Source organism: Protopterus annectens, chromosome 2.part1, assembly GCF_019279795.1.
Source record: "Protopterus annectens isolate FY-2018-M chromosome 2.part1, PAN1.0, whole genome shotgun sequence".
Taxonomy (NCBI): Eukaryota; Metazoa; Chordata; order Ceratodontiformes; family Protopteridae; genus Protopterus; species Protopterus annectens.
The window spans coordinates 1230378324-1230402365 of record NC_056729.1 but is presented as its reverse complement, the minus strand read 5'-3'; the positions used below and the strand labels follow the sequence as shown (position 1 = coordinate 1230402365).

Genomic DNA, 24042 nt, shown 5'->3' with positions numbered 1-24042 from the left:
TCTGCCTGACTCAGAACAGAGAGAGCTGTGGTCTCTTTTGAAGTTTTAATATGCTGTTAAAACAGAATGCAAGCAAAACACAAGGTAAAGAAAACAAACTACAGTATTCAAAATATAGAAAGGCAATACAGAAATACAAAAATAACAGTAAACTAACCTTTCCTTCACAGCAAAGTGTAGCAGAGTCTGGATGAGCCTTTCTGGTAAAGCTCTGAAATGTTTTAGTTTACTCCTTAAATAGAAATTTTAGTTCCTAGCTCCACCCCGTCTGTTAACAAGTGATTAACCTTAAGTGACCTCTTCTGTCTTATTTGAATGAGTCCTTAATTAATCAGTTCTTATTTCTGCCTGACTCAGAACAGAGAGAGCTGTGGTCTCTTTTGAAGTTTTAATATGCTGTTAAAACAGAATGCAAGCAAAACACAAGGTAAAGAAAACAAACTACAGTATTCAAAATATAGAAAGGCAATACAGAAATACAAAAAATAACAGTAAACTAACCTTTCCTTCACAGCAAAGTGTAGCAGAGTCTGGATGAGCCTTTCTGGTAAAGCTCTGAAATGTTTTAGTTTACTCCTTAAATAGAAATTTTAGTTCCTAGCTCCACCCCCTCTGTTAACAAGTGATTAACCTTAAGTGACCTCTTCTGTCTTATGAATGAGTCCTTAATTAATCAGTTCTTATTTCTGCCTGACTCAGAACAGAGAGAGCTGTGGTCTCTTTTGAAGTTTTAATATGCTGTTAAAACAGAATGCAAGCAAAACACAAGGTAAATAAAACAAACTACAGTATTCAAAATATAGAAAGGCAATACAGAAATACAAAAAATAACAGCAAACTAACCTTTCCTTCACAGCAAAGTGTAGCAGAGTCTGGATGAGCCTTTCTGGTATCCATTCCTTAAATTCCTCTCTGTTTAACAGATAATTGGGGAAGTGCCTGAGTCTCATTTTTATTACCCTGCATTTTTATTTTAGTTATTATTGGTGTGTGATTGAAATTGTTATTGGATGTATATCGTAACTTTCAATTAAATGCACACTTTCCTGTAAAATATAGGTCTGGATTAAAAAAAAAAAAACTACATGTCTCACTAAAACTGTGTGCTCATCACACCTGATTTGTATTCAGTAATCTGCTCTACACAATGTGAAGAGCTGTACAAACAATGTAAACATTGTGGCATACTAATTACAGAATAAGCAGCTGAACTGTATGCCAATTAACCAATCCAAGATGGCAGAGCTATTCAACAAGCTATAAAGCAGTCATGTACATAGTGTAGCCTTTTGCCTTGAATTCCAAAATCTATTGGAATACATCCATGGAAACTACATGGGAAGGAAAGAATGTTAGGGGCAGCTGCTGCTCTTCTGCATATATATGTGCAACAGGCTCACGTCTCTGCTGTTGCTGCTGCTGATAGACCTCGGAGAGTATAAATGAGGAGAATGGTATTTAGATCAAGTTTAAGTTTTCATGGTCTGCATGAGGTGGAAATAGAGCAGTACAGGCTGGATAAAGACATAATCCAGGAACTCTGCAACCTTTGATGTCCTCGCCTGACAGTAAGGGCAAACTGGGGAGAAGCAATACTGTGGAGACAAATGTTTGTGTAGCACTTACAATATTAGCTATGGGAACATTTCAGAGACCCACAGGGGCCCTGCTGGGGGTGTCACCGGCATTAACATCCAGGATCCTACACCAATTCCTGAATGCTATGCTACAGCATGTCAGTGACTACCTGTATCTTAAACCATGGCTGATGATGACCATCAGAAATGCACACACATCCAAGGAGGAACACTATAATGAGGTACAGCCTCCAACAGGAAATATTATAGAGTGAGTGTTTGGGATGCTGAAGTCATGCTTTTGGGTCCTAGATACATCAGGGGGTGCTCTGCAGTTTGATCTCAGTACTCATGCCAAAATGATCACAGTCTGTCCTACACAATATCATCCTGTGAAAACAGCTGCAACAGGAACAACAAGGGCTAGGAGCCAACATTCCACCACTACTGGCAAGGTCCACCCAACCACACACAGGTAAGGAGTCAGTGGAGGAGCCAGCAGCTGCTATGGGTATATATAGATATAGGCATGCACATTATGTCCTCGCCCTTGGCAAGAGGCAATGGATAGCACACATGCTGACCACCTAAGGGGTACAACTTTCATCTTATGCACATGCATACAGTAAAATTGATGCCAGGCAACACTCACAACCTTTAATTACCCATGTAATGGCTGTGTACTGCTAGCATCAGACAGTGTCAACATAAGTGCTGAACCTGTAAAAGAGAAATAAATGTGTAAGAACATGAATGAATGGCAGATACCTGCTTACTGTTACTTGACAATGTACATAAGTAGAATGTGTGTGAGTTATCCAGCAATGACAACAGTATGTAACATGACTTACTTATGCAATATATATTTCTTCAGTTTATCAGCTAACATGATTTATGCATCTAAAATACCCAGTACAGAAAAATCTGTCCACACTGTACTTACCCCTGTATTCTCACAAGTAAAGCAATAAGTATGACTGCATATCTATGTTTTCAAGGCAGGAATCACAACACTAAAATGCTGTAATAAATCAGAAAAAAATTTCCAAATAACATCGCCAATACATATCCTAAGCACTCAGTTAGCTATCCGCCCTGTGCATCAGACAATATACATATGTAACCCTGAATCCAAAAGATAGAAACAAGGTGATGGCACAGTTATTATCATTTGCACAGGGTAGGGTTTGGGGGGCAGGAGGCCAATGCTTGACACTAAAGTAGTGAGTGTATGCGAGTAAGAAACACAGGCTGACAGAAATATAGATAATATCAAATGGCCAGTCAGACAGAATGACCTGCTACCTTCATTAGTGACTCATGTAACTGGTATGTGTGGATGTCTGTATGGGCACTCAGTGTGAAATATGTGTGTGAGTGTCTGCATGAACACAGTCAAGCGTTGTGCTAGCACTGCATCCTTGCATGTCAGGCAGGTGTGAGATGTGCATGGTAGAGGTATCACTTTATCATTGTCACCCCAGACTGTGAGAACTAGCTCTTCCAGGAGTTGCACTGGCACTTCCATGCCCATGGTCAGATGTGGTAGTGCTACATGAACATGAGCTATGTCTGCTGGATGAGCTGTCATCACAACTACACCAAGGTCCACAACCCCATGGCTTACCACATCTGGGTGTGGACACATCAAGCACTGACAGAGCAATGGAAGTAGTGCTTCTATGGGAGCAGGATCAGGTAAGGCCACATTGGCTAATGCCAGATGATGTTGTGGCCCTTTGGCCGTGGATGCTGTATCCCTCCCAGCAGATGTTCCATCACAGACACTGCCTTTTCCATCTTGGTATTCATTTGCTCCATTGAATCGGCAACAGGGTGGAGACAGTCATGCATGTCATCTTGTGCCACATTTAGAACCCTAAGCATGTCCTTCAAGGCCCTAGTGGAAAGTGCCTGTGCCTCCATGATGGCCCTAAACATACATCGAGTGGCACATAATGACAAACCAGCATCAGGTGGAAGGTTGACAACAGGCCTCATCTGAACACCCCTACCAACCCTCCTGCATGGCTCCTTACCCACACTTTGGCTATGGACAGAGTCAACAGGCAGTGACTCTGCTGTAACCACATTACCATGATCAACTGGGTCACCCTCAACCTGTCCACTATCTAAAGGCTCAGTAGAATAAAGGCTCAGTAGAATGGCTATGTGTAGGTATACTAAATGTGTCTGGAGGAAATCCAGGGAATATTGTGAGACACAACCTCAGTGTCAAATTCAACCTCTGCACCCCCTGACTTTGCCTCCATTTGGCCACCATAATCATCAGAGCCTACTGCTATTGCGACATTAGGTGGTAGGAGTCCTACACTTTATTTATTTTTATTGGCATTTGTTTAATGGGAAAGTCAGACTGGGCATTAATCCCATTTTCAGTGGATGTCTGGGGAGAAAAGCTCCAACATACATAGTTCAATAAATAAACTACATAATATTATCATGTGAAGTGCAATAACAAATAGTAGAATTGACATACAGGATAAATAAAGTCAGATCAGAAAATCGTACAGTGAATGTTAACAATCATAGGATATTGAACACCTAGTAAAGAACAATCAGTAGTGCTAACCAATGGTAAAGATGTTAAGCATTTTAAATATGGGCAAAAGACTAACAGAACAGAAAGGGATTTTGCAGTTAGGGAGATTAGGAAATGGTGTTAAAGTACAGAGCTATCTGAGAAGTAACTGGTGCTTTGGCTAATAAGAGAAGGGAGGAAAGGAAAGGGGAAAAAGAAGAGCATGGGAAAGAGGAGGAAGAAGGAAGAGAAGGAAGGAGTAACAGGTAGTGTCAGCCTGGTGTAAGACATGAACAGAGCCAGAAATTAAGGAGAAATCACTTTAGAGATTGTTTGAATATGTTACTACATGGTATTGCTCTAATATCTGTAGGAATACTGTTCCAAACATTGGCTACTGAGTAGAAATATAGGGAGTGGCTGACAGATTTTTTTTTCAGTTTATGGATTTCATGGAGGTGTTTCTCAGGTGAGAGAAAAGGGCGATTAGAGAGGTAATGGGTAAGAATGTTTCTGGTTACTGGGCAGGATAAGGATTTGTATATAATTTTATGAGCAAAGAGGAGTTGGTTGGACTTGAGGTAATGAGGTAACTCACGCCAGTTTAAATATCTGAGGGAGGAGCAGTGGTGGGAGTTTTATGACTGACTGGCTACAAATCTACCCACTTTGTTATAACAAAGCTCAAGTTTTGATCTTTGGGAGATCTGAATATTGGTGAAAATGGGTGAGGCACATAGTAGTGAAAGGAGGAGGTATGTATTGACTAGTGTAACTTTAGAGGAGTTGGTAAGGAATCTTTTTGATCTATAGAGCATGCCCAATTTTTGGTGTGTCATTTATATGCACTTTTGAATATGAAGATCAAATTTCAGTTGATCATGAATTATGATAACCAAGTACCTTTGTGTGAGGTAGATCTATTTCAGTGTTGTTGAGACAGGATATTTTGAAGGTGTCTTTTATGTGTGTTTGGGATTTGGGGAGAAATAAGAGCAGTTTTGTTTTATTTAGATGTAGGAAAAGCTACAGTTTTCAGAAGGGTTATTAGATGAGCAAATGACAGTGGAGTCATCTGCACATTGTATAAGTGTAGCTTTTTGGGAGGATGTATGTAGATCATTTATAAATACGTTAAAAATGAGAGGACCACATATGGAGCCTTGTGGGACACCTGTACTAACTGGGAGAAAAGAGGAGTAAGTAGAGAACTATTTAACTGATTGTAGCTGGTTAGACAGGTAGCTAGTGAACCAAGTGACTGTTGCACTGGAAAAGCCTAAAGCAGACATTTTTGAGAGTATTTTGGTATGTGAGACTGTATTGAAAGCTTTAGAGAGATCTAAAAAGAAGGAAGAAACTAAATTGTTATCTCTGGCTTTAATGTCATAGTCCAAAAGGCAACAAGGGCAGTTGTTGTGTTATAATGTGGGTGAAAGCCATGTTGGGTAGAGGTTAATAGATTTTCTTGGAGTAAGTATTGTAAAAGTTGTTTGAGTACATTTTTCTAAGATTTTGGAAAGAGGGGACAAGATTGCAATTGGTCTGAAGTTTGTTATTTCAGAGGAGATCCCCTTTATGAAGAGGAATGATGGAAATTTTTTTCCAGAGAGATGGGACGTATGACTCACAAATGGATCGACTGATCAAGACAGAGATTGGGTAGGCAATAGCAGGGGCAGCAATGTTTAGATATTCATATGGGAGATTGTCTACAGAGGGTGAGCAGGGTTTAAGACTGTGTAATATTTTTTTTTATATAGGAAGTCAGACTTAAATGCCATTGTTAGAGCTTTGAAGTTTGTCAGGGGTGCAGGATTCTGTAGGGAGTTTTGGGTGAAGTTAGCTATTGAGTCTATAAAGTGGGACTTACATTTAGAAGCAGTTTCTAAGAGCAAGATGTCTTGACAAGCGTTATGGGTATTAGGAGTTCCAGGGTGTAATATTTTCTTGACAGTGGACCAAAATTTTGTGGGGTTATTTTTGGTTATCCTGCGGGTTGAAGTAATAATATTTCTTATCAGAAGTAACTTGTTTTTTGTCATGTTTCCAAGTTGTTTCTAAGTCTGTAGGTGAGCTTGAGATTTGTATTTTTGCCAGTTTCTCCAAACTTTGTCTCTCTTATACATTAATTGTCAACTAGAAGGGGATAGCCAGGGTAATTGGGTGAATTTAGCTCTCTTTTTTATAGGAGTGAGGGTATTGAGAATGTGAAGAAATATTGTATTACATTTTAGAACAGCATTATCCAGTGGTAGGGAATAGAGGGTGGACCAAATAATGTTATTAAGGATGTTGTTAAAGATCTTGGAATTTCAATTTGAGAGGTTATGGCAGTCTTTATAAAGGTGCTGTTTGATATGGTGAGTTGCTAGTCTCTGAACATAGGTGGGATGGTGGTCACTGAGGGAGGCTGGGAGGGTTTTTGGAGAGATGTAAAGGTTTGAATTTGAAACTGGAATCCAATCCACAGTAGTCCAGTGAAACTAGCTTTGCTTTGTTGAAGTGAGTATGGGAAGTTACGAGTTTTTTGAACCATAGAGATTGATACTAGTGGAAGGGTAGTCTAATATCAAGAATTATTATTTCATGAAAAATGGAACCAGATACCCAGTGTAGGATGTCTTCCAGAATAGGGATGTTATTTCCTGGGGGTATATATAGGGCAATTACACACACTGTTTTATGCTCCTTTAATTTACAAGGATCACAGCAGAGAGGAATTTAGTTAGAGAAATAGTAGAAGGTGAGACAGGGATATGGTTAGAAAACATGATTGATACACCACCACCTTTTTTATTCAATCTGTCAGAGCAAATGATAGTATAGCCATGGGGAGAATTTTAGAGTATTTTATATGTGGTTTGAGCCAAGTTTTGTAAGAATAATAATGTCTGGGGAGTAATGAGTGATCTATGAATAAAATTCAGAGATGTTGTTTACTGTACTTTGAATAGTCATGGATGTGATTTTCAGATTTTTTAGTAAATGTTACAGTAGAAGAAGGAGTGGGTGGAGAAGAGAGGGAGTCAGGACTTAGGTTTGGGTGGACATCGCCACATAATATGATCTTTTTACAGTATGCATACACTAGTGAGTGTTTAGGTATGTTAGTATTAAATTTAAATTTTACATTATATAGGTTAGGAGAAGAGTTAAAAATTTTATATCTGAAAACGAGATAGGGGTAAGCCAAATAAGCTAAAAGCAATAGTAATAGTGAATGGCTGGCAATTAACATAGGCAGTGTGAATAAGGATGGGGATTGACAAATAGGTGTGATAGGTATCATATAGAATAGGGTATGATAGTAGTAGGGGTGGATATCAAGATCACCTGTGATAATAAGCAACAAATAGAAGAATTAAGTTACTACTCCCCTAAATATTAACCCAAAATATATGAACAAAAAGTAACAGCGGTCACACAATTGCAGATGTTACAGCAATACAGACACTGATTACACACTTCTCACTCATACAGATAATATATATCTAAATAATGCTTGCTAATAAAACAAACAATTTTCTTACCATGTGCAGATATCTCAACACTTTTCAGGGAGGATGAACCTGGAGGAAATGAATCAATGAAAGGACGGCAATTAATCATCACAATGGAAATAACACTGGGACAGTGAATACACAATTGCCTATATGCCCTGTAAGAAACTGCTTCAACTGAAACTTGTCATCCACCCACACCCATGTCTACTGAATAATTCTCTTGTATAACTATATTGACTTATCAGTAGGTACAGAGAGAGAAAGCATGTATCACAAGCAGTAGCAGCAAAGTGATATTGAAGTGTACAAGCCAATATAATGTTGCCATATGTAAGCTTACCCGGAAGCTACTCCTAGTTCACACTTGGTCTCCCAGCCACATCAGCACCAACATGAAGCACACCATCTGCAGGGTCCCCTGAGCTGTTGGGATCTCTGACAGTGGACAGGATCTCCTCATTTGGTGTCAGTGGTGGCTTGGTAGCAAGACTCTCCCCATAGCCAGCTGTTCTTGGGCAGTTGCAGCCACCCTCCTCCATGCTGATGAAATCTTTTCAGTGGCTTGATGCTGCACCTAGTCATAAATGAGACTGCAGCCACCAACTGCATTCACATCAGTGACTAACTGGTTCCAAATTTCCTTTTTGGCATCCAAATCCCCTGTGGCCTCTCCCAAGGAGTAAAGCTACATGCCGCCTCAGAACCTGGATGATGACCTAATTCTCAGTGTCATTGAAAGGGGGTTTTCATGCATTCATAGGCTTGGGTGCCATAATCCTATGTGACATAAAATAGAGAAGGATAAAAATACATTAATATCACATAAGTAGTGTATTTCTTCACAAAAAACAAAAAATACATTAATATCACATAAGTAGTGTATTTCTTCACAAAAAAACAATTGGTCTGTGTACCATTTGTCAACATAAAGTACTTGAATGCACTTCTCACTTGGTATAAAAGAATGGTAGGTGTTTCCCACCTCCCCCTCACACACAAATGAAGGTTTGTACAAACCAAGAAACACCACATAATTTATATATATATATATATATATATATATATATATATATATATATATATATGTTTTCAAAATATTTTCAGGATTTCTACACATTTTCAACAGAAAATCACTTGAAACATGCTTCTCATTTTGGACAGCAGAATGGTAGGTGTCTCACACCCCCTCCCAAGACACAAGTTTCTTAAAACCAATAAATACCACATAACTAATTGTGTGTGTTCGGATAACAGAATAGTAGGTTGCATACCTACACACTGCAAAAATGTAAGGGATCTGTAAAAGCACCCATTCTGTCAACATTCATATACGGAAGACTAAAAAAGTTATGTCATTGATTACTAGATGACAGTTATCTTTGCTAAGCAGTAAGTGAATTTATGAATGTTGGACAATTTTCACTATGGATGTTGCCCTGGGTCATCTAAGAAGCATAACAGCAGTGTCAGTGACATGCACATTGCCATTTCTTTCCAATACCACATGAAATTTCAAAAACAAATGTTAAAAACAATAGTTGTGCAGAAAGTATAACCTGTCTGTCTCACATATGTAAATGCCTGCCAAAACTGCCTATGCCAACAATGAAGTATAAGAATTGCATACAGATACATTTTCTTTTTTTCTGGCTATATAGATACATTTATAGCAGTTTATAAAATATAAAATGTTCTTGAAAAACAGAAGCATAGCTTAGCAAAATAAATGGCTTCTCTGCAGAGAAATCATCTTCAAAAAATACCAACAATCTTCTCTTTTGTCCAAAAACACACAAGTCTCCTCACCCTCAAGTTACCTAGCTACATGGTTACCATTTTTATAGTATAGATTCAGCCCTCTGAGCACAGTGAAGATGCAAATGAGCTGTGAATTCATTAGGATTGCTGAATACCAAACTTTTGACTTTGTCTAACAGATGTAAATAAAGTGTAGGCTGTACATCATTGTTAGGTGTTAATGGCTTGCAACTGTAAATGATTAATATGAGTGAATGATAACAGAACAGCAATTCAGACACCCTTCACTACAGTGGTGTGTCAGTGAGGATACACTTACAAAGTGTGGAACTAACTTCAGTGAGCTTTTAATGAAAGAAAAACAGCAAACATATATATATATTTTTGTCCATAATAGCAACACTCTCCTGCCTCTGCTGAAAACTGTTGTTCACTGTTTTGTAGTTTATCACACATTTAAAGCAAAATAATATAAAATGCACTGTAGACTGTATGTCTGATATTAAAACAGAGATAAGGGAAGAATGAACAGAATACAAAGAGAAGAAAGAGCTGCATTTCTGCAAACATATTCATAAATGGTTGTGTGATCACACATTGCACTAAACATGTTAGCTACACATGTACAACCAATTGAGAATGTCCAAGTGTATGAACTATTAACACTGGTTACAAAATGTGAATTTCTTGTGTGCACATGATTTTATTGGTGTCCTAAAGCAGTGTCTGTGGCAAAGAGAGATAACCCACTATAACTGTGTTTTGTAAGTGCAATAGTCTGATGGTTCAAATGCAGAGTCGTCTAATTGTTTCAAGTTTGCTTCATTATTTTTTATCCTTTTATTTATTTATTTATGTTTGGTTGTACCATTTGCATGGTACATGGCTTAGTGCAAATATGGTTAACTGGCAAAAAATTTAAAAATTAATGTCAGTTGCTTTATGAAGCACAAACATGTTCAGTGCCATTGAGTGGCGGTCAGCAACATGGATGCTAATGACTGCAGAAATTACACCTGTTACCTGACTGTCTTTGTAGCACAAGGTGTAAATATGTTCAGATAAACAAGACAGAAGACAGGTAAATCACTGTTGTAGCCCCACAAAAGCTATTTTCACTGTGGAATGGTCATAATGATTATTTACAGAAATAATGTATGTTGACTATTGCCTTTTACATTTGTGCATTGCCTACCTATACGCAAACATGGTTCACAACTTAAGGAATAAAGTGTAAGATTTAATTGATTTTGCCTTCCTTCACCCAAACAGGCTTAGTGGAGAGGCACAGCCATCAGCACTCTGGACAGAGTTTGGAAAATAAACCTGCTCCCTAGCTTTCCCCTGTGGCACCAGGTGTAAGTACAATGAGTTTGTGGTCAGAACACAGGTGAGACAGGGTTCTAATTCAGCACAATACACTTTTACTCAGGGTGTCCCACTGTAATTTTTCCAAAAAAATTTGATTATAAAGGTAATACTGCATACCAATAGTTATGTATAGCAGGTTAGTTGAGCATAGACTTACTTTTTAGGTATCATATGTATTATGTGTGTAACTGGTTTATCATTACAATGATGATTATGTAATAAAAATACAGTTGCATATCTCTGATAGACACAGTAATTTGCTGAAAATACTGTACACTCCTCCGATAACTCAAGTACAACTGTAAAACAGAATGTATTGTGAGGTATGTACCACTAATCACAAATCTATTAATAAAGTAATGCAAGTTGATACATTTCAAGTATATTGTCAGATATTACTCTTGCATCACACCTGAGAATGCATAAGCCAAGATCTTGTAATGTCACATATGTACAGGCTTAAGTTAGGTACAGCACCAGTCACTCTTTAAATGGTATATCTGTGATGACCACAATTGGCAAACCCTTCTTCTGTGGCAATGAGGAATAATCACATATGTGGAAATGTATGCATTCTCTTTTTTTTTACATAGGTTTGAATCCCACATTGTACAAATTACTTTTAACAGTGTGTAAGTCTGCACAAAATATGTGTCAAGTTATCCCATTCATCCCTCCATAGTCATGACTTAAAAGCCAAGTCATTTGGCATTTTAGTGCTGAGCATAGTACAAAGTGTGACCAGGTATACCAGCACATGTGCCATAAATTAATGCCAAATGTCAAATTATCATTGTTGTTTCATAAACTCCCTTTCTCTTTGTTTGGAGATTCTTTTCTTCACTTACCATCTCACAAATGCTGTTGGCATGGTTGTGTGGGTTTGTGCACTGGTCATAAAACACAATATTACAAACTGGTGGAAAAACACTTATACTGTTGTGGGAAGACCGGAGGACTTTTGCAGATATGGCAGAAGATGGGAAGGATGGTGCCAAATTCAGGGCATAGAGATGGGGTGTGGAGGAGTCAAAAATATTTGTTGCACTCCTCATGAAGCACTAGAGCCATAGGCTGCTGCAAGGGGACTATACCGGTTTGGTACCGCAAAGAGTGTGGGTGTCAGCTAATTGGGCAGGGACATGAAGCACTGGTTGGACAGAGAGGGTGTTGGAGGTCTTGGCTTGGTCTCTCAGCTGAGATCTCGTCTTTATAGCTGTGCCAGTGGGGAGTCTTATTGGGGATCTGGAGAAGGAGAGAGAAACCCAGCCCCAGACTGACTGTGGTCTCTGTGTGCTCTCAAGGGAAGTTGCACTTTACTGTGTGTGTACTTGTCATCCTCCCAGTGTGCACATCCCCACTGTTGCCAGTGGTGAGGATTGAGGCTCCCTGATTACTGCGCCAGTGGTGGGGAGTTACATCCCTTATCTATCCCCCTATCATGGCATTCCCCAAGCTTTTGTGTCCGTCACTATTCCTGTGTCTCTCTTGTTTGTCCTGCTTGTCTGCACCTGCTTCCTTACCTACCCTACCTACTTAACCCTGACATTCCCGTGTCCCTTCCCCAACATTCCTGTCTTCTTGAAATCCGAAAAAAAAAGGGCAACTTTCCCACAAAAAAAAAATGCTCTCTACTTTGCATATGTGTGTTCTCAACACACTTGATTCTGTCCAGCTGGCTATACAGCATTACTGCATAATTGTCACCAATCTGTGTTGAGGTGGTATTCCAAATGCATCCAATTTTTATACATGTTCACATTACTATGTTAAAGAAGTGGATATCTGTGATTCTTTCCAAATTCCTTTCTGCAAATTCCTTTATTGCTTCCCATTTGTTCTTCCCTCTGCTTGCCCCCCATTTCACCACTTTCCTGTCAACCCCATTTTCATACCTTTAATCTGGTCACACACCACACATGGCCAGAAATGCCCCATAAAAAAGCCATCACTTTTTTCTTATGCATTTGCACTGAGTTTGACATTGTTCTTGAATGCTGACTGGAGGTGAATGTCTTTATAAGTCCTGTGGCAAAACCTGGTGAGTTTTTGCCACTAGCTGCACTAGTCCAGTTATCTTAAAGCAATGCTGCTTAAACTTGCTGCACCAAAGGAACACAGATAAAGCAGGGTAAAGGCAGTACTTTGAAACATTTGTTCTGACAGTTTTTTAGACTGCTGAATGTAACAAAATACAACTTCCTATGTGGAGGGTTGACATAAATCACTTATCACCTAACTGAATTTTTTTTTTGCCAGTAGCATCAAGGGTTCAATTCCGTATACATCTCACATCATTTCTTATTGTGATGTTATATGTGTATGATATGTTTAATCACCCACTTCTTAACTTTTGCCACAGTTATTATGAGTTGTCATGGATATATATTGAATAATGGCCAATCTACAGCAATCACAGATTTATCCTGAATTGTTGTGCTTGTCATAAGTGTATTGTCCCTCTCCTAACCTTTCTTTACCCTTATGTCAGTCACTTCATGATACACTGCATGAAAGCTTACTAATGAGAACAGACTAAAAATATGCTTATGAATGTTCATTAAACCAAACCTTGTTTTCTGTATGCTCATCTCTCCTTCTAGTCATCCCTTCACTCTCACCCTTGTTTATGTGTGTGTATCTATTAGATTGATTGATGTACAGGTCATCTCATGTTTTTTCATACTGACATGACCCTGCTGATAGATAATGCAAACATATTACCTTGATTTAATAGTTTATCAGTGTGCCTGTAGTGTGCAAGATTTAAAAATCTATACGATTATGTTTGTGTCATGTTCAGGTGGTGTTAGATGAAATGGTTAATCTAATATGATGTGGAAACTGTCCTTACTGTGAACTACACACACTTTTCAGGATATCTTGCCATACACAAGTAGTTAGCATATCTGCTGAGTCATAATAATTTAAAAAGATATACTGCCCCTTGTCATTTCTAGAAAGCTGTACACCCAATTCACTTGTGATTTGCAGTGAAGCCTGCAAAACAGCTAATAGTTGTGCAACTGTATTGACATAGCCATTACTGATAAAGTTTGGGGAAGACACATAATTTAGTGTAGTCATTGTTAGTCACATATTCAGTCCTGATCGCATTTACTTAAAAAAAGATAATAATTTGGATTTGAACCCTGGCTTGCCTGTGCTCTAGAGTAGAAGCTCTAGTGTGTTCTCTTTTACACTGTGCCACACAGAAGGTTAAACAGGAGGTGTATTTTCCACACTCAGTATTGTCCAGAGTGTTGACGGACATGCCTTGCCACTAAGCCTGTTTGTGTGAAAGAAGGTAAACCGAATTACATCTTACACTTCTTACCTTAAGCAAAGGCAGCCCTTTTGTTATAAAACTTTGGCCACAACACTTCAAACGTAAACTACACTGTGAACATCACAGTATCTGTCAGCAATTTCTCCCATAACATGTCTTATAAATTATAACAACAAAAAAAAAAAACTAAACAAAAGCAACTCAAAAATTCTGATGAAGTTCTACATGTAAATAAAACAAAAGCACTTACATTTCTTTGTGTTGCTGAGTTTTTTCATGTATTGAATGCTCGGATTATTTGTTTTTTTAATATTTTATAAATTAATATTTATAAATAGGCAAAGCCCCTCACTACACTCTTCAAGAGAAACCTTGAGTGGATGGGTAACAGAAAATACACCCCTGGGATCACTTCATTGGCTCTGCTTGACAGAGGCTCAGTTAATTAATCAATGGGGTGGTGAAAGCCGACACACTCTGGCTAGGCTAGGCTTATAAATGCCCTTGGGCAGATAGCCTAGTACCTAACTATGAACCTAATTATTTCACAAGTTCAGTTCATGAAATGCGAATCACACATGCGGTAACACTTTGCCATCATCCATACAAATTAGTTTCTTGGCATTGCACTATGTAAAAAAGTATTTAGCATGGCTTACTCTGGTAAATGGACTGTTATTTTCCATTACATGGAAAGGCATTCATAAACACAAGATAAGGGCAAGGACATGTGTGCTTGACTGAGCAAATACTTTCTGATCTTCATGTATGCCCTGCAACGATGCACTTGCAAATAATGTATCAGTACTTGATCCATTGTCAAGCAGACTACAGAAGTAAAGGACAATAACTGTGTTGCAGTATTTATTATGGGTTTATACTGACACTGGACATTGATCATCCATGATCATATTACATTGATATTGTTAATGAATTCTATTAATGTAGACATCACTTCATCTGAATATGAAGGCACATACCTCCACCCTTGCAGTACTGCTGTTTCCAAAGTGTGTGTGTGTGTGTGTGTGTGTGTGTGTGTGTGTGTGTGTGTGTGTGTGTGTATGTATGCATGTGCGCATGTGTGCATGCGTGTGTGTGCATGCGTGTGTGTCTGTGAGTGTGTTATCTAAACAACATCCTGAGAAACCGGTACATGTATGGCTAAGTTCTGCAAGATGCATTCCTGACAGCTTCTTTCACATAGGATACCAGGATGTATTTAATTATTATTTTTGCAAATTGCAATCCCACATTCATATCCCAAGTCCTGCCTTTGCACACTAGTCTCATAACCGTATATGTTACCTGTGAGACTATGATAATGTCATCCTCTATGAAGATTACCATGTCCGTGATAACATTCACACCATTGCAGATGCCTGATTTTAAGTACTCTGTTATCTAGCTTGTGTAACTAGTTAAAGGATTGAATCTCATGACAGTCAATTTGTGTGTGTGAGTGTGTGTGTGTGTGTGTGTGTGTGTGTGTGTGTGTGTGTGTGTGTGTGTGTGTGTGTGTGTGTGTGTGTGTGTGTGTGTGTGTATGTGTGTGTGTGTGTGTTTGTGTGCATGTCTGTTTAGTGTGTAGTTATCAGAGCCTGACTCTAGGTCCTGCTTCCCTCTCTCAAGCATCATTCAGAAAACATTTTTACACTGGTGCATGACTCCACAGAAATCTCATGCAGCCCTTCCCACATCATCTTCTCACCAGACACTGATGATGTAATCCTCTATAAAGTACACTCTGACAATTGTACTGTCAGACTTATGCCATGACACTAGCGTTAAGTACTCTGTACTCTAGTTTGTGCAACTAGTTAGGTAGAGGATCAGATCTCATGACAGTCTGTGTTAATATTCTGTCATAAGTCATAATGACCAGAAGTTACTTCAAATTACAGTATCTTTTTTATGTTTACCGTTGTTTGTTTTCATACTTCTGAGACTGACTGTTCCGCTACTTATTTCTTGTAATTGCATACATTAGCCACTAATTGTAAGAACAATGTAAGGAAGAGAAGCAAAAAAAAAAAACAATACCTCTCTGTTAGACTTCAAATTAAGTCTGGTCTTATCTTTTAAGATAGTAAATTGAGCTGTACAGAAAAGCAGATAGTTAATCCTGCCAGTTTGGGGTTGAAAACCCTTTTCTGCATACTGCAATAACTACTGACTACTATGGGAGTGGGAGCAGCTAACACTGGAAGCCACATGAGGTAAAATGCTGCAGTTACTAATAATATTGGACTAGCCACTCTTGCAGTGCATGACAATAAATGTCTGTACCACTAAAGAGACTTGTTAGTACTCTGGTAGAAAGATTGCCAGTTGGAAAATGTTTTGTACTTTGCTGTGATGTCTCTCAGGCCAATATCTGCTCCATCTAAGGCATAATGATCTGTCATGAACTTGTGTAAGGCCCCCCTGAGAGAGTAGCCCGGTTGGCTTAAGACTGGTCCTGGTGGTAATTTAATATTGCTTAGTAGTTGCTGTTTATTTAAGTAGAATTTAATAATAATTTACACCTTTTGCAAACTGTGTTTTCTTTAAGCATTAACCCCACAGTTGGAACTAATTATACTGGGAGCAGTTACTGACTGTTAAAGTGACTGTCTATTTTCCTTTAGGAATACTGAGCAAAAATATTAATTAACAGCCATTTCCACCACTCTTTTCCATCCTGTCCATCTAGTTCAGGTTCACTGATGATTGTTTTGCCTTTCTTTGCCCCTATACTTAGCTGTAATTTCTTTCCTCCCTTCTTAAATAATTAACTATCCTATCTTTAGTTTGGGCTTATAACTTTTAAGATATTTCTTTTTAGATTATATGGCTTACACTAGTATTAATCTACATCTTATCTCTCCTGTATTTTTATCTTTCATAAATGTTACATTTTCCTAAACTTTGATGTTACTATGTTTGAGAACCACATTGGCACAGTGGGTAGCATTGTAACCTCACAACAAGAAGTTCTCTGGTTTGATTCTTGGCTAAGGTGTCTTCTCATCTGCATGTCCTTGCTGTGCATATATGTTTTTTTTTCTGTGGGTGCTACGATGTCTTCCCACATTCCAAAGACATGCAGTAGGTAGATTGGACACTATAAATTAGCCATATGTATGACTTTGTGCGTATGTGGTACAGAAGAACAGCAGTGGTAGGGCAAGAACCCAGTGGTATGAATATTGGCACTAGATGATGGTCACTGTTGATGTGGTACCCTGACCTCATGTATAAAAATGGGAAAGAGGGTCTTGTGGATGGATCTATATAGCATTTCCTTGCTCTTTGATTTACAGACTCATTTCATACAGACACAAGAATTCCTGCCGCTTGTGTAATGGCATTATTAATGTAGACTCATTGATCTTCCACATTATTTGAAGACCTACTTTCCATACCTTATCTGAGGCACCATTCTATTTTGTCAGAAATTGTTCCCTGTAAGTTCAAAACTTACAATTTTTGATTTTCTTAAATACAGTTAAGATAATAGTGAACTACACTGTCTGGAGATTACTTATTCCCAAATAAGTTCCACTTGTAAGTCTGGGATCCCTTGTCTTTCTCCATCTGAGAAAAACATGTGTAATATTGCCCTTTCTTGTGGAGGTTTTAGTACCAGGTCTCCACTTTGTGTCTGATATGGGGTATCTTTAATAAGGTAGCTGTCAGAAATTATTGTAGATGAGGTGGTGTAATTATCAAGTGTACTATTAAAGTCCCTATTAACAATGTATATATTGTTTATTCTTAAAACTATTATCCTTTCTTTGCCCCTTATAATGAGGTGAAATGTATAAAGTAATACATAATGTTCAATTATTTCCTTAATTTTCTTTGTACCTAACACATTATATTTCATGTAAACTTTGTCTTGGTTTTAGTTATAACCTAAAACATGCAAATGTATATTGATATATTTTCTTATTTTTTCTATATTCACTGTCAGTCTCCTGGAGCCTGCATTGCTCAGTCAAAACATTTATTTTATTTTATTTTATTTTACATTTGTTTTCTGGGAAAGTCTGACTGGACAAGTTGTCTTTTTACAGTGGAGGCCTGAGAAAAGCTCCACATTAATAAAGATATATAAATGTTTCACATTAATGACATATACATTGATAGAAACTAAAAACAACAAAAATAGGATGTATTTACAAAATAATACTACTGATTGTATACAGTGTACTGTGTACAGGTTTTTTTTTGTGAGTAGAGCCCAAAAGAAAAAGAAGTGAATGGTGGATAATGTTTACAGTCTTAGAATGGATAGACTTTGTTAACCATGGTTAGTGCAAGAAGATATCCATGTGTTAGATGGATTTTAAGGATTTCTTTGAATTGTGTTGTGCTAGTGATAGCTTTTGGAAATAAATAAAGAACAAAAGCTTAAAAGAAGCCAAATCCCTTGCATATATTAGGTTATAACATACTTTGCAGCATGTAAACTACCAGCCTAACACTGCCTGACATGCTGTTGAGCTCTCACTTTCAACTGATAAACAGTTTACCAATGTAAAATCAATCACATTTACAAGTAACTGCATCTACTGCCTTGTCTAATAACTAAGTAGAAATCTCTAGAATGTGATAAGGATGCCAAGTAATGTATCATTCTGTAATTGATGAAGCAAATGTGCACACATCTCTCACATTTAAAAGTACTTACCAAATGTCCTAATAGATTTGAGAATTTCACTGTGACATTTTCAAAGTAACTAGAGCAGACTCTGTCAGACTAGCTACTTACCACTTTGTTGAGCCAAACCAGGGGTACTAGTGCCAAGACCAGACATGAGACTAGGATGCACTAATATGGTTTAGTTTTTGTTACTGGTTCAAACAGATTAGAATATTTCTTGACAAAGAATAATTTGTGTCTGTCCTCACCAGTATGCATTAACTTGGCTTTAATGAAACTAATATCATGATTTGTCTGGTTAAAACTTTACTGTTGTAGAGAGCTATTACTTCTATTTAAATTTGGAATAATTTGGTTTCTACTATAACCCCTGTCAAGTAACCTTCTGGCAGTACTTCAGGTTTATCACATAAAACCCTCCTTATGGCTGCACCACCTCTTTGCCATAGTAAACTCCCAAATGGGAAAATAATCAGGTAAATTTGAGGATGACAACTAGTTGCAAAGAATGTTGACTTGGGAGGACTTTCTGAATATTGCTGATGCAGTAGTTTAGACAGTGGGCTGATCATAAAACAGATAATACAAATAATAGGCATCCCACCTGAAAAACAAATTCTCTGCCTGTTATTATTGACACTATCACAAGCATACCTAAACTGCTCTATATTCTCCCCATTAAAAAAAAAGGTCACCGATAAGTTTGGTGGTAAAGACCACCTAGTTGTTAAAGAATTCTGCATTAAAATGTTTTCCTGCTCAAAGCACCTCATGAATATGTTAGTGTAGATGGGAGCAAAGGATGTCTTCATTTAAGTTCCCTTAAACTGGAAAGAATAGTTTTGATCAGAAACAAAGTAATTATGCTTAAACAAAATTCTAACATTTTAAGAACTGTAAATTTCTCAGATCTCTCTGGTAAGAAATACAATCACAGCTTCCAGACCATTGTGATAGCTAAGCTGTAAAGGGCAGAAATGTAGAATGTAGCTCTGTAAAAAACATTGTCACATTCTGAAGTTTCTGTAGCTTAAGTAATAAATGGTCCCCATTAACAATGAATCCAATTTATTTTGCTTCTTCAAGTTATTCTCCATCTTTATATTTTATCTGCTATAATGAGATGAACTGTCTGTGTGTAGTGAGCTGTAGCTTTCAGTGAATAGCAGGACACAATCCTTCTCTTCCCAACTCATTTGTTCACTTCTGTTACATACACAGTGTTACACCTCTACTTCTTATTGTAGCTTCTCTACCCTACTTGCAAAATGGGCATCCAATATATTTGCATTTCAGTCATATTTCTGTGTGCATCTTGTATTTGTTACTATCACGTTTTTACGACTAAGCAAGCATTTTGGGAAGCTTTTGTCTAGAATGGCTGTTGTGGTTCTAATTTCATTTCTGTTATGTATTGTATTTTAATTTTTTCATTGCTGTATTTCTTTCTTTTTCTTTCTTTCTTTCTTTCTTTCTTTCTTTCTTTCTTTCTTTCTTTCTTTCTTTTTTGGCTCATGGAGGGCAAGATTTCTCTGAAGCATTTCTGCTCCTCTCCTTTGATTAGTTTAAATGCTTGCTGATTGAGCATGTCGTATAAGATGCTTTCTCCTACCAGACAGATGAAGACCAAAATGTTGTGATTCTTTTCTTTGACAGAAAATATGCTATCATCCATGTCTTCACAGATCGGGTTGGGCTTTGTAGCCCACACTGTGGGAAGGCTTTTGGATCCACTTTTTCCATAAGCAGTAATGGGATGTAGCACAGGAGTCTAGAATTAGCTGTATGTATAGAGCCTGCAAGACTAATACAGGCTTATAAAGTTTAGGATTTCACATTCTTCAACCAGATCTCTGAAAATAGAGCGGCTGTTTTGGTTCTATATTTTTATGCATTTCTTTTATTTTCATGAGATATTTGGAATAAAAAAATATTCCTCAGTAGCAAATGAGTACAGCAATGTTTATGTTCCATATTTTACAGAATATTCTGTTTCACTAGCATTAGCAATGCATTTGATAACACAAATTCTGTTTTACAAAGAAGGGTTCTGTACCTGAGTTAACAATAACAATAAAAGTCCTTTGTATTTCAGTTAAAAAATTACATTTGGGTTTTTAAAGTTCAGTCAGTTGTCTTCTGCTTGCTTTGTATTCTACTAAAGTATAACATGTTTTGAAATTACACTGGGCTGATCATAAACATAGTGCAAAATTATATAAATGCCTCCTGTCTATGTTTTTTTGCTGCCCTGTCATTACCGTGATTCATACATATTTTTGAATGTGCACCTGTGTCACAGAATGAACCGATGTGTAGGAAGATAGTACCACACAATACAACAAGGAACAGTTAACAGGGTAAGATGCGTTTTACATATCTTACTAAATAACTGTTCTGTGCTCCTCTGTTATGCCAAACAGTAATTCATAAAAGTTTATAATTAATTATGCAGGATGGCAGAATGCCATTACCAGACTATGGTAATGATGAGATATGGTGCTGTGAGAACTCCCTATTACAGGAGTTTGACAGTGTCACTGTGTAATGTGGACACAAGTGTGGATGCTGTAACAGGTTTGCTTGTTCTACATTGCACTCCATTGACATATTTCTTTTCTACGCAAAGTATTGTTTTCCTTTGTAATAATTGCTGTTGTTGTTGCTTAACTCTGTATGTTGAGAAACACTTCAGCAAAGAAAGGGGATAGGTGTGTTCACATGTGGTATACCAACTGTAGGTGTGCAGTTCTGGTCCCATAACCTATGTAGCTGGAACCAGCCAGGACACAGTTGGAGTAGTGTCTCTGAATTGTATACAGTTCTAGATGTGGGGAATCATCTACAGGTGTGCTCCATGCACAGAGCATTGTGGCTACATAATTTGGGAAGATCATGTATTGAGTCCTGTGCCATTGTGGACCTGTCTTTATGAATTGCAAATAAATTTGGTATGTTAGTCTGCTACAAAATTATCCATGCTTCATGGGACACAATGTTTAAGAATACCATCCTCAGTATCCTGCCTTTTCTTGATGATGCACATTTTAGGGATAATGATCATACATGCCAACCTCTTAGTACAAGAATTCTGGGCAAAGCCAAAAATAATTGGGGACAAAGGCCCAAAATTAGAGACATATTTTAAGCAGTGTCAGAGGTGCAACAGGTAGCACACTCACTTTTGGTGCAGTAGGCTGTAGGTTTTATTTTCATACCAGGTAGATTGATTACAGATACTACAGTGCAACACAAGGAGGATGCTGCACTCCTGAGTGTACTGTCTTTCAGGTGAGATGTTAAACTAGGGCTCCATCTACATGATTAGCTGATAGCTCAGGTGGATGTTAAACATCCCTCAGCACCTACTGAAAAGAGTAGGGGGTCCTTTATTTATATACAAACTAACTCTCTTATTTTCAAAATATTTATGTATTTAGTAATATTTACATATGTACAAATATACAAATCTGTTCACACATATTCATGATTTCCTATACAATCATGCTAAACGTTCATGCTTATTAGACCCCTTTTTCCATAAATACCATCTGATTTTACTTAATATTGTTGCTAAAATCCATTTACCATTAAACATAATTTAATTTATTCTTTCATTCCATATAAACCATATGACATAAAATAACTTTTTATCTATTCTTTTAACATATTCTTTTCATCTATTCTTATAATATATATATTTAGTCATATCCATGTTTACTTTGTCTACTTCTTTTATATCTTCAAAAAACTTCTTTACATAATTTTCCCTGTAAATTTTTTACTCTTTTACATTTCAAAACACGTTATGTAGTTTCTTCTTCTTCTTGACAATGTAAACATATTCTATCACTTTTTGTTTTGTATGGCATATTTCCTTTTACTGACAATTTATCTGTCATCAGTCCATTACACCATTTGCTTCTTATTTTTATAGCTTTCATTTTTTCCATTTGCTAGATTTTCTATGGCTTTACATACTAATGTTTTATCATTATATTCTTATACCATACTTGTCTATCTTTTTCTATATCATCAGTTTCTATTTTCCACAAAAATATTTAACATTTTATTTCTTCATTTAAATACTCTTTTTCTCTTTTTTCCATATACCAGCATTTATTATACTTATATTTATACAGTTTTACTACTAATCTCTCATCTTTTTCATATTTATACAGTTTTATTACTAATCTCTGATCTTTTTCATTTATCCACTTTAACACTTTGTACAAATTTAATGAAGCAACGTATATCACTGTGTTAATTAATCCTAAACCTCCTTCTTCTTTATTTCCATACAAATTTTTTCTTTTTACTGGGTTTAATCTAGAACCCCATATAAATGAAAACAAAAATATCTGTAATAATTCCTTTTCAAATACTGCTGGCAACAAAAATACTCTTGCTAAGTATGCTGTTTTTCCCGTCAGTATTGAATTTATCAAGTAAGCCTTTTTTTTCTGAATGATAATTTATACGTTCTCCAGAAAAGACGTTTGCTTTATTTCCTCTATTGTTTTTTCCCATTGAATTCTACTTGCGTCTTTATTCCCAAATTTTATACCTAACCCAGAAATTTCATTAATTGTAAAGTATATGCCCCGATCTTTACTACATCACCTAAACCTTTACTTTTTAGTTTATTTAAAGCATCCCTGTCATCTCTAAGGACTCATTTGTGCAAATTATTACTTCTTTTTCCAAATTTTGTTTTTATTATACTGTCATCTGCATATGTTAACATAACTGGAATTCTTAACCCTTCAGGTGTTACAGTATATACCACCCCTCCATCATTTTGTAATTTATTTCACATACTATCACATTTATAACTAATGCAGAGAGTATACAACTCGTTGAACATTCCTGCCTTACACCACTCTTCATATGTACTTCTTGGCTTAACTAGCCATTTACAAGTATTTTTACTTTATTACTATATGCTGACGTACATAATTTCCTAAACTTCCCACTCATATCATATTACTTCATTATTACCTATAAGATTTCATGCCCAATGCCTTATTAATGTCTCCTATCATGATTTTGCTTCTTCTTTTCTGTTCATAATATCATCCACAATTTCTCTTACTATCATTAATAATTCTGACAACCGTTCCCCTTTATACTATATATGCTATCTTTCATATTTCCTATTTTAGTTTCAAATCTCTTTTGTATTGTTTTCATAAAGATCTTATAATCATTATTATTCAATAGTATTGGTCTCCAGTTTTTGAATTCTCTTCTATCTTCCTTCTTCCATATGAATTTAAGTATTCCAGTACATAATTCTTTACATATAAAACTTTCATTTAATAATTCATTCAAAATATTTAAAAAAT

General features: G+C 36.9%; 1 protein-coding gene across 3 annotated transcripts in view; it reads left to right on the top strand.

The window, feature by feature from the left end:
* The window catches only part of PFN4 (profilin family member 4), a 374103-nt gene that overhangs the window by 29446 nt on the left and 320615 nt on the right, over positions 1-24042 (top strand). The window contains exon 1 of one of the 3 annotated variants that reach the window (XM_044062766.1): positions 10666-10773. The exons of the other annotated variants lie outside the window; for them this stretch is intronic. The gene's annotated coding sequence lies outside the window, so the exon portion shown is untranslated. Of the gene's footprint in view, positions 1-10665; positions 10774-24042 lie in introns of those variants that run through there. 3 annotated transcript variants of the gene reach the window in all.